Genomic DNA, 14,002 nt, shown 5'->3' on the forward strand with positions numbered 1-14,002 from the left:
GAAAGAAATGAATTGTTAATCTATGATAGACATCGAGGAAACTTAAGTGCATATTGTTAAGTGAAAGAAACCAGCAGAAATGTTATGTAATGTATGATGCAACCACATGATATTCTGGGAAAAGTAAAATGATGGAGATAGGCTGGGCATGATGGCTCACACCTGTAATCCCAGCACTTTGGGAGGCCTAAGCAGGTGGATCACAAGGTCAGGAGATCAAAACCGTCCTGGCTAACACGGTGAAGCCCCGTCTCTAATAAAAATACAAAAAATTAGCTGGGCGTGGTGGCGGGCACCTGTAGTCCCAGCTACTCAGGAGGCTGAGGCAGGAGAATGGCGTGAACCCGGAGGGCAGGAGCTTGCAGTGAGCTGAGATTGCGCCACTGCACTTCAGCCTGGGTGAAAGAGCAAGACTCTGTCTCAAAAAAAAAAAAAAAAAAAAAGATGGGAAAGATAGTAAATAGTTCAGTAGTTGCCAGGGGTTGAGGAGGAGGGAGAGATGAATAGGCAGAAGAATTTCAAGGCAGTGAATATACACTGCATGATACTATAATGGTAGACATATGTCATTACACATTTGTCTAAAACTGTACAATGGATGATACCATTCTGAAATCAGAAAGTGATAATAGTTGTATAAGTCTGTGAAGATCATAAAAAACCATGGGAATGTACATTTCAAAAGGCTAAATTTTATGGTATGCATAATGTATCCCAATAAAGCTATTGTTTTTAAGAAATAGTAAAATCTGCCTGATATGAATTATTTTCAATTTAGAATATTTTAAGGGTAAATTTTAAAATGCTTAATGCTGTGTAATAATATTTTTGAAAGCAATTTCAAGATGCTAATTTCTTTTTTTTTTTTTTTTTTTTTGAGACAGAGTCTTGCTCTGTCGCCCGGGCTGGAGTGCAGTGGCCGGATCTCAGCTCACTGCAAGCTTCGCCTCCCAGGTTTATGCCATTCTCCTGCCTCAGCCTCTCGAGTAGCTGGGACTACAGGCGCCCGCCACCTCGCCCAGCTAGTTTTTTTTTTGTATTTTTTAGTAGAGACGGGGTTTCACAGTGTTAGCCAGGATGGTCTCGATCTCCTGACCTCGTGATCCGCCCGTCTCGGCCTCCCAAAGTGCTGGGATTACAGGCTTGAGCCACCGCGCCCGGCCAAGATGCTAATTTCTTAAAAACCAGAATAAAAAGCACGTTATCATTACTCAAATTTGTCAGACACAGCGGAGCTTCCTTATCTTTTTATTTATTGAATTGTCCATTTTAGAATTAGTACTCATTGAACTGAGAAAAAGTGTGTACTTTTGCAGATGAGTGAACTGAAGTGAACTGAATGAAATTGGGACTTTTAAATGATGTCCAAACTTTAAATTACAAAATGATAATATTACCCATTTTTTAAAAACACCATTTCGTTTTCATAGTACTGATAAGCCTAAAAAGTCAAGGAAAAATGCTAACACTGTAACTTTCATCAGAAAGAAAAATGATAGAATTTTCTGTGCTGATTTTAAAACGCTAATTGTAACACAGCTGCCCTTTATAATCATGCAAACTTTTAGCTTGCTCATCGATGTTTGATAGATTCTGCTAATTTTGATTTATTAGAGTGTTTTACACAAGATTATTTGCCATTGCTCTTTTTTTGCTAGCATGACGTAGACATTTAATATATAATTTTCATTCGGTCTTTTTAAGTTGTAAATAAAACTGATCACAGGATAACAGTATTGCTGGAACAGATAAAGGAATTAATACATTGGAATTGTTCTTGGGATGAATTCTCAATATGTGCTTAAGAATCAGTGGGCTGTTTACACATGAGTACATTATGTGAGATGCATGAGATATGCCCCATGTACTGTGCCCCTTGTGAAAAGCAGTTTTACATGCTGAACTCCCCCGTCCTCAGCAGTAACCTGTCTTGATATACTCTTTCACTAGGTTTTTACAGACCAAAGAGAAATACAAAGATCAGCCAAAACTTGCCCAGAGGCACTGGGTTTGATGGAAAGTTAGAAAAGGACTGAGAATTCCCTCCCTGCTGGGGAAGAATCTGCACCCCATTATCATTCACACACTGTGGTTTTAAGAAACTGCCAGGAGTTCTCCTCCCAAGTAGTAAAGGAATGGTGACACCTAACAGGGCTAGGTGCAGCCCCTGGAAGGGTCCTGTTGCCAATGAACCTGGCAAGGCTTCAGCAGGCTTCCTGTGAACCATGACTCATGAGGTGAACAGACAACAGAAGGCTTCCACCATGCCACCCTTGGTCTTCTCTATGTTGACACAGAAAAGTACCCGCAAATACTATGTATACCCTGTTACAGCATGCTGAGTTTGCATCTCTCACCCAGCTCCATTTGAAATTGCCATTTTTCTTGATCTCCCCTACCCAACCCAAATGCCTTTCTAGGAAGCAAAAATCTCTAAAGATACTTACCTTTTCCTCCTTCTACGTTCTTTGGCTGTAGTTGCATCTTTAAACTAAGGATGGGCTTATGCCTATTCATTTGCACACATTCTGGTGGGAAATTAAAAATTCAAAGAAGTCACAACAAAATAAACATCCGTATTGCCATATACTAGAATTTACCCCTGGAATTACCACCAGAATTGCCAAGAAACATCTTGGTTGGTGTAGTGCTTTCAGTGTTCTCTTTTTGCTGTTTAAATCAGTTTTTGGTAACTAACACTACCTTTTCATAGATATTTAATACAACGAAAAACATGCAAGAACAAATGTAAAAAGAAATCACATCAAATCTCTGTATCGGAAAAACCAGTATCATCAATAAGACTGTTAGTCCAATATATTTTTAGGCATATATACAGATGGATAGTCTGTATATATATATATATATATATATATATACACACACACATATATATATAAAATAAATTTAAAAGATTAAAGAACTTCTAATAAATGCTCTGTTATTAAAGAAAATACTGTTTTCTAAAGACTATTTCTACAATTCCTGTCTGGAATTAGGTTGGAGTTTTTTGTTTTGTTTTGTTTTCTTTTTCCTTTCTAAATTCCCATTTTATGTTTAGACAATTTTTTTTAACAACCAGCCGTCAAAGCACTATCAAGCTTACTCCCATTACCTGTTCTCACCTCACAATTTGTTCATGTTTTACTTTTCTTTTACATTATGAAAGTTAAAATGTTAAAACTATTAGAACCTATGCCAGCACACAGTAAGTACTACATAAATATTAGCGAAATAAATGCAACTATATAAAATGAAATGATTATCAAGGTTTGCTACATTTATACTCTTCTAAATCCATAACTTTCATAGTTATTTAATTGTTGTCTATATTTAAATACATTTAGTGTTATGGCCTAAATGTTTATGTCCCCCAAAATTCACATGCTGAATTCCTCACCCCCAAGGTAATACTCTCAGGAGACGGAGCCTTTGGGGGGTGATTAGATCATTGGGCAGAGCCCTAAAGAATGGGATTCTTCTACTTATAAAAGAGGCAAAGAGGTCTGGAAGGAACCCCTCACCCCTTCCAACATGTGAAGATACAACAAGAGGCACCAACGACGAACCAGGAAGCGGGTCCTCACCAAGTATTTAATCTGCGATACCCGGATCTTGGATTTCTCAGCCTCCAGAACTGTGAGAAAGAAATGTATGTTGCTTATAAGCTACACAGTTGACGGTATTTTATTGCAGCCCAAATGGACTGCTGAATTAACAAAACATTTAGTAATGCTCTCCCTATGCTTTGTTGACTCTGGATTTTTTGAAACAATTTTTAGTTGGTGGATGCTGTGGTCAATAGAGCTTTGTTGCTGTTGTTATTAATGTTGCTTGCTATTTTTTTTTTCAGTGCTCCTGTCTGTTGTGCCAAGGAAGGTTCATTGATAGTCTGAGTTTCTTTATGTTTTAAAGCATCTACTTTGTGCACAAAGTATGTTTAACTAACATCTTGGCTTGCATAAAAATAAATTTTTTCATCTTTATTTTTGTCTTGGCTGGACAAAATATTTTAGGGTCATACTTTCTTCCCCTTAGAATTTCAAACGTTTCTCCATTATCTTCTCACACCAGAAATTGCTGGGTGGAAATCCTTTTATGATGAAAACCAAAACACAATGAGAACAAAAATATCTTCTAGAAACTAGAAATAGAAACTGTCCTACTGATTTTTTTTTTTAAATTACAGCATATATCATACGTAATAACAGCAAAGAGAAAAGAGGGTAAGGATAAGTTTAATAAAATATGGGCAACAACTACACAGAGCAGAAGATTTTATTGAATGTCATCAAAAAATGACATCAAAAAAGACTCAAATAAATAAAAAGCTAATGTTTCAAATCTTTCCATCCTTTGCATAAAACAAGAAGTGCTTCTGAATCCCAAGGGTTCAAGCTGATTCTTGTTCTAGGATGTTTTGCTCAGCTGTTGCTGAAGAGTTGTTTAATTCAGGACAGAAAAGATTAACAAAAGGAATTTAAAAGAAGGTACAGGCTCAGTCAAGGATGCACAGTATGACTTAAAAATAAACTCTAAAGTTAATTTCAAAAACACAAACCCTACTATATCCTGGATGATTTTAAGAGACATGGCATTCAGTAACTCCACGTCCTCCTGCAGCCTGGGACAGGGCCCTGGCACCTCATAAACATATCAATATATGCAATATTGACCATGATATGTCTCTCCCTCAGCAGAAAGTGGTCCACTAAGAGCAAGAACATTTCGTATTTCTCTTTCATTACTGTGGATAGAAAAGATTAGGTACTAAATACATAGATGTATAAGATAGATCTATAAAAGTGTACTTAATTTGAGCCCTGACTTCACAACCAGTTATGTGAGTTAATTATAATATATCCAAACTTCAATTTTCTCATTTGTGAGATGGGATCAATGATCCTGACGCCCTCCCTGGCTGGTTTCAAGAACAGAATGAGATCCTGTGTGAAGGTATGCCGCTGACCGCAACCACTCCCCAGAGGCAGGATATTATCCATTGTAATCCCTGTACTTTATGTTACAGTTTTCTTAGTATTGATGTTATTTTCACTATGATATTCACTCCAGGAAGTTAAAAAATCTAACATATGGCTAATTTATTTTGTTTGTTTTTGAGACGAAGTCTCACTCTGCCACCCAAGCTGGAGTGCAGTGGCGTGATCTCAGCTTACTGTGACCACTGCCTCCCGGGTTCAAGCAATTCTCCTGCCGCAGCCTCTCGAGTAGCTGGGATTACAGGCACATGCCACCATGTCTGGCTAATTTTCGTATTTTTAATAGAGACGAGGTTTCATCATGTTGGCCAGGCTGACCTCGAACTCCTGATCTTGTGATACACCAGCCTTGGCCTCCTAAAGTGCTAGGATTACAGGTGTAAGCCACCACAACTGGCCAACGTATGGCTAATTTTTTTAAATAATATTGTTTGAAGCATGAATTACCACTACACTTTTAAAAATGTCATGTGTGTTTTGATTTCTTATATTGTGATTTCCCAAGTGTGACATGTACATTTAAAAATATATAGTCATATATTTAATAAATATTTACCAAAAATAAAGTATGAAAAGATACAACAGCAGGAGTGAAGGGTCACTGATGAAATGGTATAAACAGGTCAGGCTTTCGCGTCTATATTTAGTAATTCACAAATTATACAAAGAAAATCAGATGTTTGTGTTGGTTACAAACCATGAAATGCACTGCTGCAAAGGAAATTAGAGCACTTGCTTAGAAGAAATTAGCATCTTTATTTTCATTAACTACTAACTAAAATATGACATTTCTTCCCATTATGAATGTAAGCAATGAACTACAGTGGTTTTAGACACTTGTCATACATGGAAATCACAGATATTGTCATATCTTAATATGGTAGCTTCAGATATCAGCAAATATCACTTTTTTGTGGGGATGGGGGGATGGGACAGAGTCTCTCTCTGCCCCCCAGGCTGGAGTGCAGTGCTGTGATCTCGGCTCACTGCAACCTCTGCCTCCCGAGTTCAAGCGATTCTCAGATCACAGGCATGTGCCACCATACCTGGCTCATTTTTGTATTTTTAGTAGAGACGGGTTTCATCATGTTGCCCAGGCTGGTCTTGAACTCCTGGCCGCAAGTGGTCCACTCGCCTTGGCATCCCAAAGTGCTGGGATTACAGATGTGAGCCACCGCACCTAGGCAAAATATCACTCTTTGAAATTACAGAAATCAGTGGACCCTTTGTTATGTCTTGTTATTTAATGTTAATAGTGAAGCACATATACTACTATATGACATATAGTTTTCTAAAAATAATGTGATACTGGTATTTCTATATGATTGCTCATTTTGTAATCTTATTTTTAAATACTTTTTGTTGCCTTATTTTGAAAAGGGCTCATGGGCTTCATGAGGCTGTTAAAGAAATCCATGACTTATGTAAAAAAAATCAAGAACCCCTGTCTTAGAGGAGATCTAATTCTACTTCCCAGCCTCTATGGCCTTCCTACTCAACATGGTAATCAACTGCATCCGCGTCATCTGGGAACTTAGTAGAAATACAGAACTTGCGGCCCTACTCAAAAACTGCTGACTCAGAATCTGTATTTCCGCAATACCCTTAGGTGACCTGTGCATTTTCGAGTTTATTATTCTGTAATTTTAAAATATTTATGATAAAAAAAACCCCAGTAGTACCTATCTACTTTCTGTGACATCATCTAAACATCAGCCAATTCACCGGGACCAAACAAAAACCAAAACAAAGGGAAAGAGCAGAAAGAAAAGCAATACCAGTTCTACTGCCAGTAAACAATACATTTTCTGATTTGAATTTGGCACAGAGACTTCTTAAGTAAAGTGGTTATTCACAATATTAACTTCATGAGGAAGTCATTATTCCAGGCTCCAAATTGTATAATCTGGAATTTACAAACAAATAAACACACCTTGCTTCTTTTTGATCCCATTCTGGAATTTAAAAATCAATGAAAATATGTATTTATCTAGAAAAGACAGATCACTTTGAAATGGTGAGTGCATTTGATCAGCAATAACATCTATATTTAAAACATGTGAAATGAGAACAAGAGATGAAAGAACTGGTTAAAGGAAAACTGACATTGGCAAATTACTGCAGTGCATTTACCATCCAGTTTTGAAATTTTAACAGTTATTTTAACATATTCATTAATTTCATAAATCCTTAAAAGATGTAGAAGTATTTACATGATTTTCAAAGAAACCCCAAATGATGCTGAACCTTCAGAATGCAAAGTTCATAAAATGAAAGATGCAATATCCTTTTTTGGAAATTTTGACTCAGTAATTTCCTGCCAAAAACCTTTTTAGCAATATTGCCTTCCAAGAATATAAATAAAAATGATTAAGCAAAGGATAACTTCAAAGAATGAGATAAGGCAACATGCTTACATAATAATACTTCCTAATATAAAACTAAAGGTGCATTTTTATTATTTGTTTCTTTTTTGTTTGTTTGTTGTTTGTTTTTTGAGACAGTCTCACTCTTGTTGCCCAGACTGTAGTGCAGTGCAGCAATCTTGACTCATTGCAATCTCCGCCTCCTGGGTTCAAGCGATTCTCATGCCTCAGCCTCCTGAGTAGCTGGGATTACAGGCGCCCGCCACAACATATGGCTAATTTTTCTACTTTTAGCAGAGACGAGGTTTGGCCATGTTGGCCAGTCTGTTCAAGCTCCTGACCTCATGTGACCTGCCCGCCTTGGCCTCCCAAAGTGCTGGGATTACAGGCATGAGCCATGGCGCCTGACCTTTATTATTTCTTTGAAGCAATATTTATTGATGACAATGTCAAAATCCTGAACAGGACATGAAGAAATGAGTAGGTAAGAAAATACTGATACAGCAACTTTCACTTTTTATTCCTATGATTAAAATGTAAAAACAATATTCAGCCAGATTTTTTTCAACTTTTATTTTAGATTCAGGGGGTACATGTGCAGATTTGCCACCTGGGTGTATTGTCTGATGCTGGGGTTTGGGATACTATTAATCCCATCACCCAGGTACTGAGCATAGTACCCAATAGTTAGTTTATGAACGCTTGCCCTCCCACCTCACCACTCCCCTCTAGTAGTCCCCAGTGTCTATTTTTGTCATTTTTATGTCCTTAAGTACCCATTGTTTAGTTCCCACTTAAAAGTGAAAACATGGAGTACTTGGTTTTCTGTTCCTACATTAATTTGCTTAGGATAGTGGCCTCCAACTGCATCTATGTTGCTGCAAAAGACACAATTCTGTTCTTTTGTATGGCTGCATAGTATTCCACAGTGTGTATGTACCACCTTTTCTTTATCCAATCTACTACTGATGGGCACCCAGGTTGATTCCATGTCTTTGCTATTGTGAATAGTACTGTGATGAATATATGTGTGCATGTGCCTTTTTGGTAGAACAAGTTATTTTCTTTTGGGTATAAACCCAGTAATGGGATTGTTGGGTTGAATAGTAGTTCTATTGTAAGTTCTTTGAGTAATCTGCAAACCGCTTTCCACAGTGGCTGAGTTGATTTACATTTCCACTAATGGTGTGTAAGAGTTCCCTTTTCTCTGCAGCTTTGCCACCACGTGTTGTTTTTGTGTTTTTTGTTTTGGCTTTTTAATAGTAGCCATTCTTACTGACATGAGACGGAAATGATACCTCTCATTGTGACTTCGATTTGCTTTTCTCTAGTGATTAGTAATGTTGAACATTTTTTCATGTGTGTTGGCTACTTGTATGTCTTCCTTCTAGAAGTGTCATTTTTGGGATACAGGGTCATTTCAACATATGCAAATCAATAAGTATGATGATTCACCACAAAAACAGAACTTAAAAAAGAAAACATATAATCATCTCAATAGACATAGAAGAAGCTGTTGATAAGATTCAACATCCCTTCATGACAAAATCCCTCAGGAAACTAGGCATAGAAGGAACAAACCTCAAAATGGAAAGGGCCATCTTATGGAAATGCAATAGTCAACATTATACTAAATGGGCAAAAACTGAAAGTATTTCCTTTGAGAACCAGAAAGAGACAAGCATAGCCACTATCACTACTCCTGTTCGACAAAGTACTGAAAGTCCTTGCCAGACAATCAGGCAAGGGAAAGAAATAAAAGGCATCCAAATAGGAAAAGAAGTCAAATTATCTCTTTTCACTGGTGATACAATGCTATACTTAGAAGACCCTAAAGACTCCGCCATAAAAAAAGAATGAGATCCTGTCATTTGCAACAAAATGGATGGAAATGAAGGTCATTATGTTAAGTGAAATAAGCCAGACCACAGAAAGACAAATATCATGTCCTAACTTATTTGCGGGATCTAAAAATCAAATCAGTTGAACTCATGACCACAAAGAGTAGAAGAACTGCTACCAGAGGGTGAGAAGGGTAGTGCAGGGGGTGACAGAAGGGTGGGGGAAGGTTAATGGGTACAGAAAATACAGTTAGAAAGAATGGATAAGACTTTTCTTATTGCATTTTGATTGCATGACAGGGTGACTATAGTCGATAATAATTTAATTGTACATTTAAAAATAACAACTATAATTAGATGGTTTGTAACACAAAGCCTAAATGCTTGAGGGGATGGATACCTCATTTTCCAGAATATAACTGTTATGCAATGCATACCTGTATCAGAACATCTCATATACCCCATCACTGTATACACCTACCGTGTACCCACAAAAATTAAAAATTAAAAAAAAATTTAAAAGACTCTACCAAAAGGTCCCCTGGAACTGATAAATGACTTCAGTAAAGTTTCAGGATACAAAAATCAATGTATGAAACCCAGCAGCATTTCTTTTAAAAAAAGAAAAAAATATATATATATATATATATACATTAAGTTCTGGGATACATGTGCAGAACTTGCAGGTTTGTTACACGTGCCATGGTGGTTTGCTGCACCCATCAACCTGTCATCTACATTAGGTATTTCTCCTAATACTATCCCTCCCCTAGCCACCCACCTTCCCACAGGACCCCAGTGTGTGATGTTTGCCTCCCTGTGTACATGTGTTCTCATTGTTCAACTCCCACTTATGAGAGAGAACATGCAGTGTTTGGTTTTCTGTTCCTGTGTTTGCTGAGAAAGCTGGTTTCCAGCTTCATCCATGTCCCTGCAAAGGATATGAACTCATCCTTTTTTATGGCAGTATAGTATTCCATGGTGTATATGTGCCACATTTTCTTTATCCAGTCTATCATTGATGGGCATTTGGGTTGGTTCCAAGACTTTGCTATGTGAATAGTGCTGCAATACACATATGTGTGCATGTGTCTTTATAGTAGAATGATTTTTAATCCTTTGAGTATATACCCAGTAATGGGATTCCTGGGTCAAATGGTATTCCCAGTTCTAGATCCTAGACAGTGAGGAATCACACACTGTCTTCCACATGGCTGAACTAATTTACACTTACACACCCACCAACAGTGTAAAAGCATTCCTATTTCTCCACATCCTCTCCAGTATCTGTTGTTTTCTGATTTTAATGATCACCATGCTAACTGGTGTGAGATGGTATCTCATTGTGATTTTGATTTGCGGTTCTCTAATGAACAGTGATGATGAGCTTTTTTTCCTAGGTTTGTTGGGCACATAAATGTCTTCTTTTGAGAAGTGTCTGTTCATATCCTTTGCCCACTTTTTGATAAAGTTTTTTGTTTTTCTCTTGCAAATTTATTTAAGTTCCTTGTAGATTTTGGATATTAGCCCTTTGTCAGATGGATAGATTGCAAAAATTTTCTCCGATTCTGTAGGTTGCTGTTCACTCTAATGATAGTTTGCTGTGCAGAAATTTTTAGTTTAATTAGAACTCGTTTGTCAATTTTAGTTTTTGTTGCCATTGCTTTTGGTGTTTTAGTCATGAAGTCATTGCCCATGCCTATGTCCTGAATGGTGTTGCCTAGGTTTTCTTCTAGGGGTTTTATGGTTTTAGATCTTGTGTGTAAGTTTTCAATCCATCTTGAGTTAATTTTTGTGTAAGGTGTAAGGAAGGGATCCAGTTCTATACACCAATAATGTCCAATCTGAGAGCCAAACCAAGAAGACAATCCCATTTACAATACCTGCCGCAGAAACCAACTTAGGAACACATCTGACAAAGGAAGTGAAAGATCTCTACAAGGAGAACTACAAAATACTGCTGAAAGAAATAAAAAATGACACAAAGAAATGGAAAAACCTTCCATATCATGGACTGGAAAAAATCAATTTTTAAAGGCCATATGGCCCAAAGCAATCTTTAGATTCAACACTACTCCTTTCAAGGTACCAGAGTCATTTTTTTTTTCACAGAACTAGAAAAACACATTCTAAAACTCACATGGAATAAAAAAATATTCAAAATAGCCAAAGTAATCCTAAGCAGGAAGAACAAATCCAGAGGCATCACATTACCTGGCTTCAAACTATACTGCAAGGCTACAGTAACCAAAACAGCATCACACTGATATTAAAACAGGTGCATACACCAATGGAACAGAATAAAGAACCCATAGATAAAACTGCATACCTACAGTCATCTGATCTTCCACAAATTCGACACAAACAAACAATAGAGAAAAGAGTCCCTAGTCAACAAATATGCTGGGATAGCTGGCTAGCCACATGCAGAAGAATAAAACTGGACCCCTATCTTTCACTATATAAAAGAATTAACTTAAGATGCAATGTATATTTAAATGTAAGACTTCAAACTGTAAGAATCCTGAAAGAAAACCTAGGAAATACTATTCAGGACATTGGACTTTAAAAAGAATGTATGACTAAGTTCTCAAAAGCAATTGCAACAAAAACAAAAATTGACAAGGGAAACCTAAACTTAAGAGCTTCTGCACAGGAAAAGAAACTCAACAGAGTAAACAGATAACCTACAGAATGGGAGAAAGTATTCACAAGCTATGCATCTGACAAAGGTCTAATATCCAGAATCTATGAGAAAGTACCTACAGAATGGGAGAAAGTATTCACAAGCAATGCATCTGACAAAGGTCTAATATCCAGAATCTATGAGAAAGTTAAACAACTCAACAAGTAAAAGGAAAAATAAATCCCATTAAAAATGGACAAAACTAGCCTGGGTGACTGAGCGAGACTCCTTCTCAAAAAAAAAAAATTGACAAAAGACAGTTTTTTTGAAATTTCATGTGCATGTGCACACACTCATACACACACACACACACACACTTCTACTATTTAACCTGTTTTAAATTGCAAATGTAGCTTTAGGAAAGAGTATATTTTACAAAGATCAGTTTTGCTGAGAGAATCATAATTTATCACATCAGAAACTAAAACTAACTTTTTCATCATTAAAAAACTGAAAAATGCAGATGAAAGTGATGAAAGATATTCATTTGGAAATGGAATTGAATATGAATAACTAACTTTAATTACTGTCAGAAGAAAAGCTGCATGAATTTAATTATGGTTCTTTCCAGGGGACAGAATTCCAGGTTCAGAGTCATAGGAACTGGGCTTACATTGAACACAAGTCCCTTAGAAACTCAACTATGAGGCACAAATCACCAATCTTTGAAGGGGAAGACTTGGCTCAATTGTAAAGAGAAACTACCACAGCAGCCTCCTTACCATCTTACAGTAGGATTTTATCCTTGTGGCGTCAGACCTAGATAGTTTCCAATGTAGTCTGCCATCTTGGATTCCTCTCTGGATTCCTCCCCCTATTTTCCAGTCACATTTATTTATACTTACTTTTCTTTTATTATTAATTATTTTTAATAATTTTTGAATGCTTACGGTGTGTTCAAGACTTTTACTCATTGAGACACAAGCCCAGTAAAGCTCATGCTTGTGGTGGTACTTGTGGATAAACCATCCAGACCCCTCTCAAGGAAGCACTTATTTCCACAAATGCTGGAAGTATTTTTGGCATGTGTAAAGTATTCCAGTTAGCCACCAATTTAGTTGTGGCTAAACACCTCTCCAAAGTGCATTTTAATCAGGAGATTTTGAACCTTCTATCGTCTTGATAATCCAAATGAATGAAGCAATAATGGTAGAAAAAGATGTTGGGTTAATAATTGGGATCCAGGAAATGTTTTACCATCAACTCTATTGCCTTGTGGGCTCAACTGGTATAAATGCCAGGAAAACCAATGCTAAGGAACACGTCCTAGGCTCTGACCTCAAAATAACGTCATATGGAACAATCCAAGAAAAATATAATGACGCACACAGCAGTATGCCAAATGAATCTCTATATTCAAGGATCCATTTGTTTTATTTATTGTGTATTATGGCAGAATTTCACCTAAAATCAGTCATTCTCCAAACATGTCACCACCTCTTCCTAAAGCACACCTATGGAGATGTTCTATGGTCTATTTGGAAATTTTAGTGGATCACACGTTCTAGAATGCTTGCCGACATCTATCACACTCTTGAACACCCTTCCTAGATTTATCATTGGTAATGATCAGAAATCCAGACCAGGGGAACGAGTGACCTGGTATCGTAATTCGACCTGTACCAAATGACATTGACATACTTTACATACATCATGTATAAATTACTTACAGAAATGATTTTGCATTTGTTTAAAAGCAATGTGTCTATTTCCAATATATCTAAATTCTTTTTAAATTCATGAACATATTAACAGATCTGCTTAAAACCTAATTTTGAGTAACCCAGAATCAACCATAAGAAGCAAACTAACCCAAAACTACTGTTTTTTGGTTTGTTTGTTAGTTTATTTTAATTTATGACTTCAGTGTAGGAGTGGAGGGTGATGTGGGTTCAAATTTACTTCTGCAAAGTGCTGTTCCTCTCTTGAACAAGATTACTCTTTTCCTGAACATATTTTCTTCCTTTCCTTTTTTCTTTAAACTTTGTTTGCTATTCTCTCCTTTTTGTCCTTTTCTTTCTTCTTACTAGGCCACAGGAGGAGTGCTGAGGAGTTTCTGATGTAGTAGAGCCATTCAAAAGTTCTTTTTTCACAGCTCAAGATTTACTT

Source organism: Colobus angolensis, unplaced genomic scaffold (genome assembly GCF_000951035.1).
Source record: "Colobus angolensis palliatus isolate OR3802 unplaced genomic scaffold, Cang.pa_1.0 Scaffold327, whole genome shotgun sequence".
NCBI lineage: Eukaryota > Metazoa > Chordata > Mammalia > Primates > Cercopithecidae > Colobus > Colobus angolensis.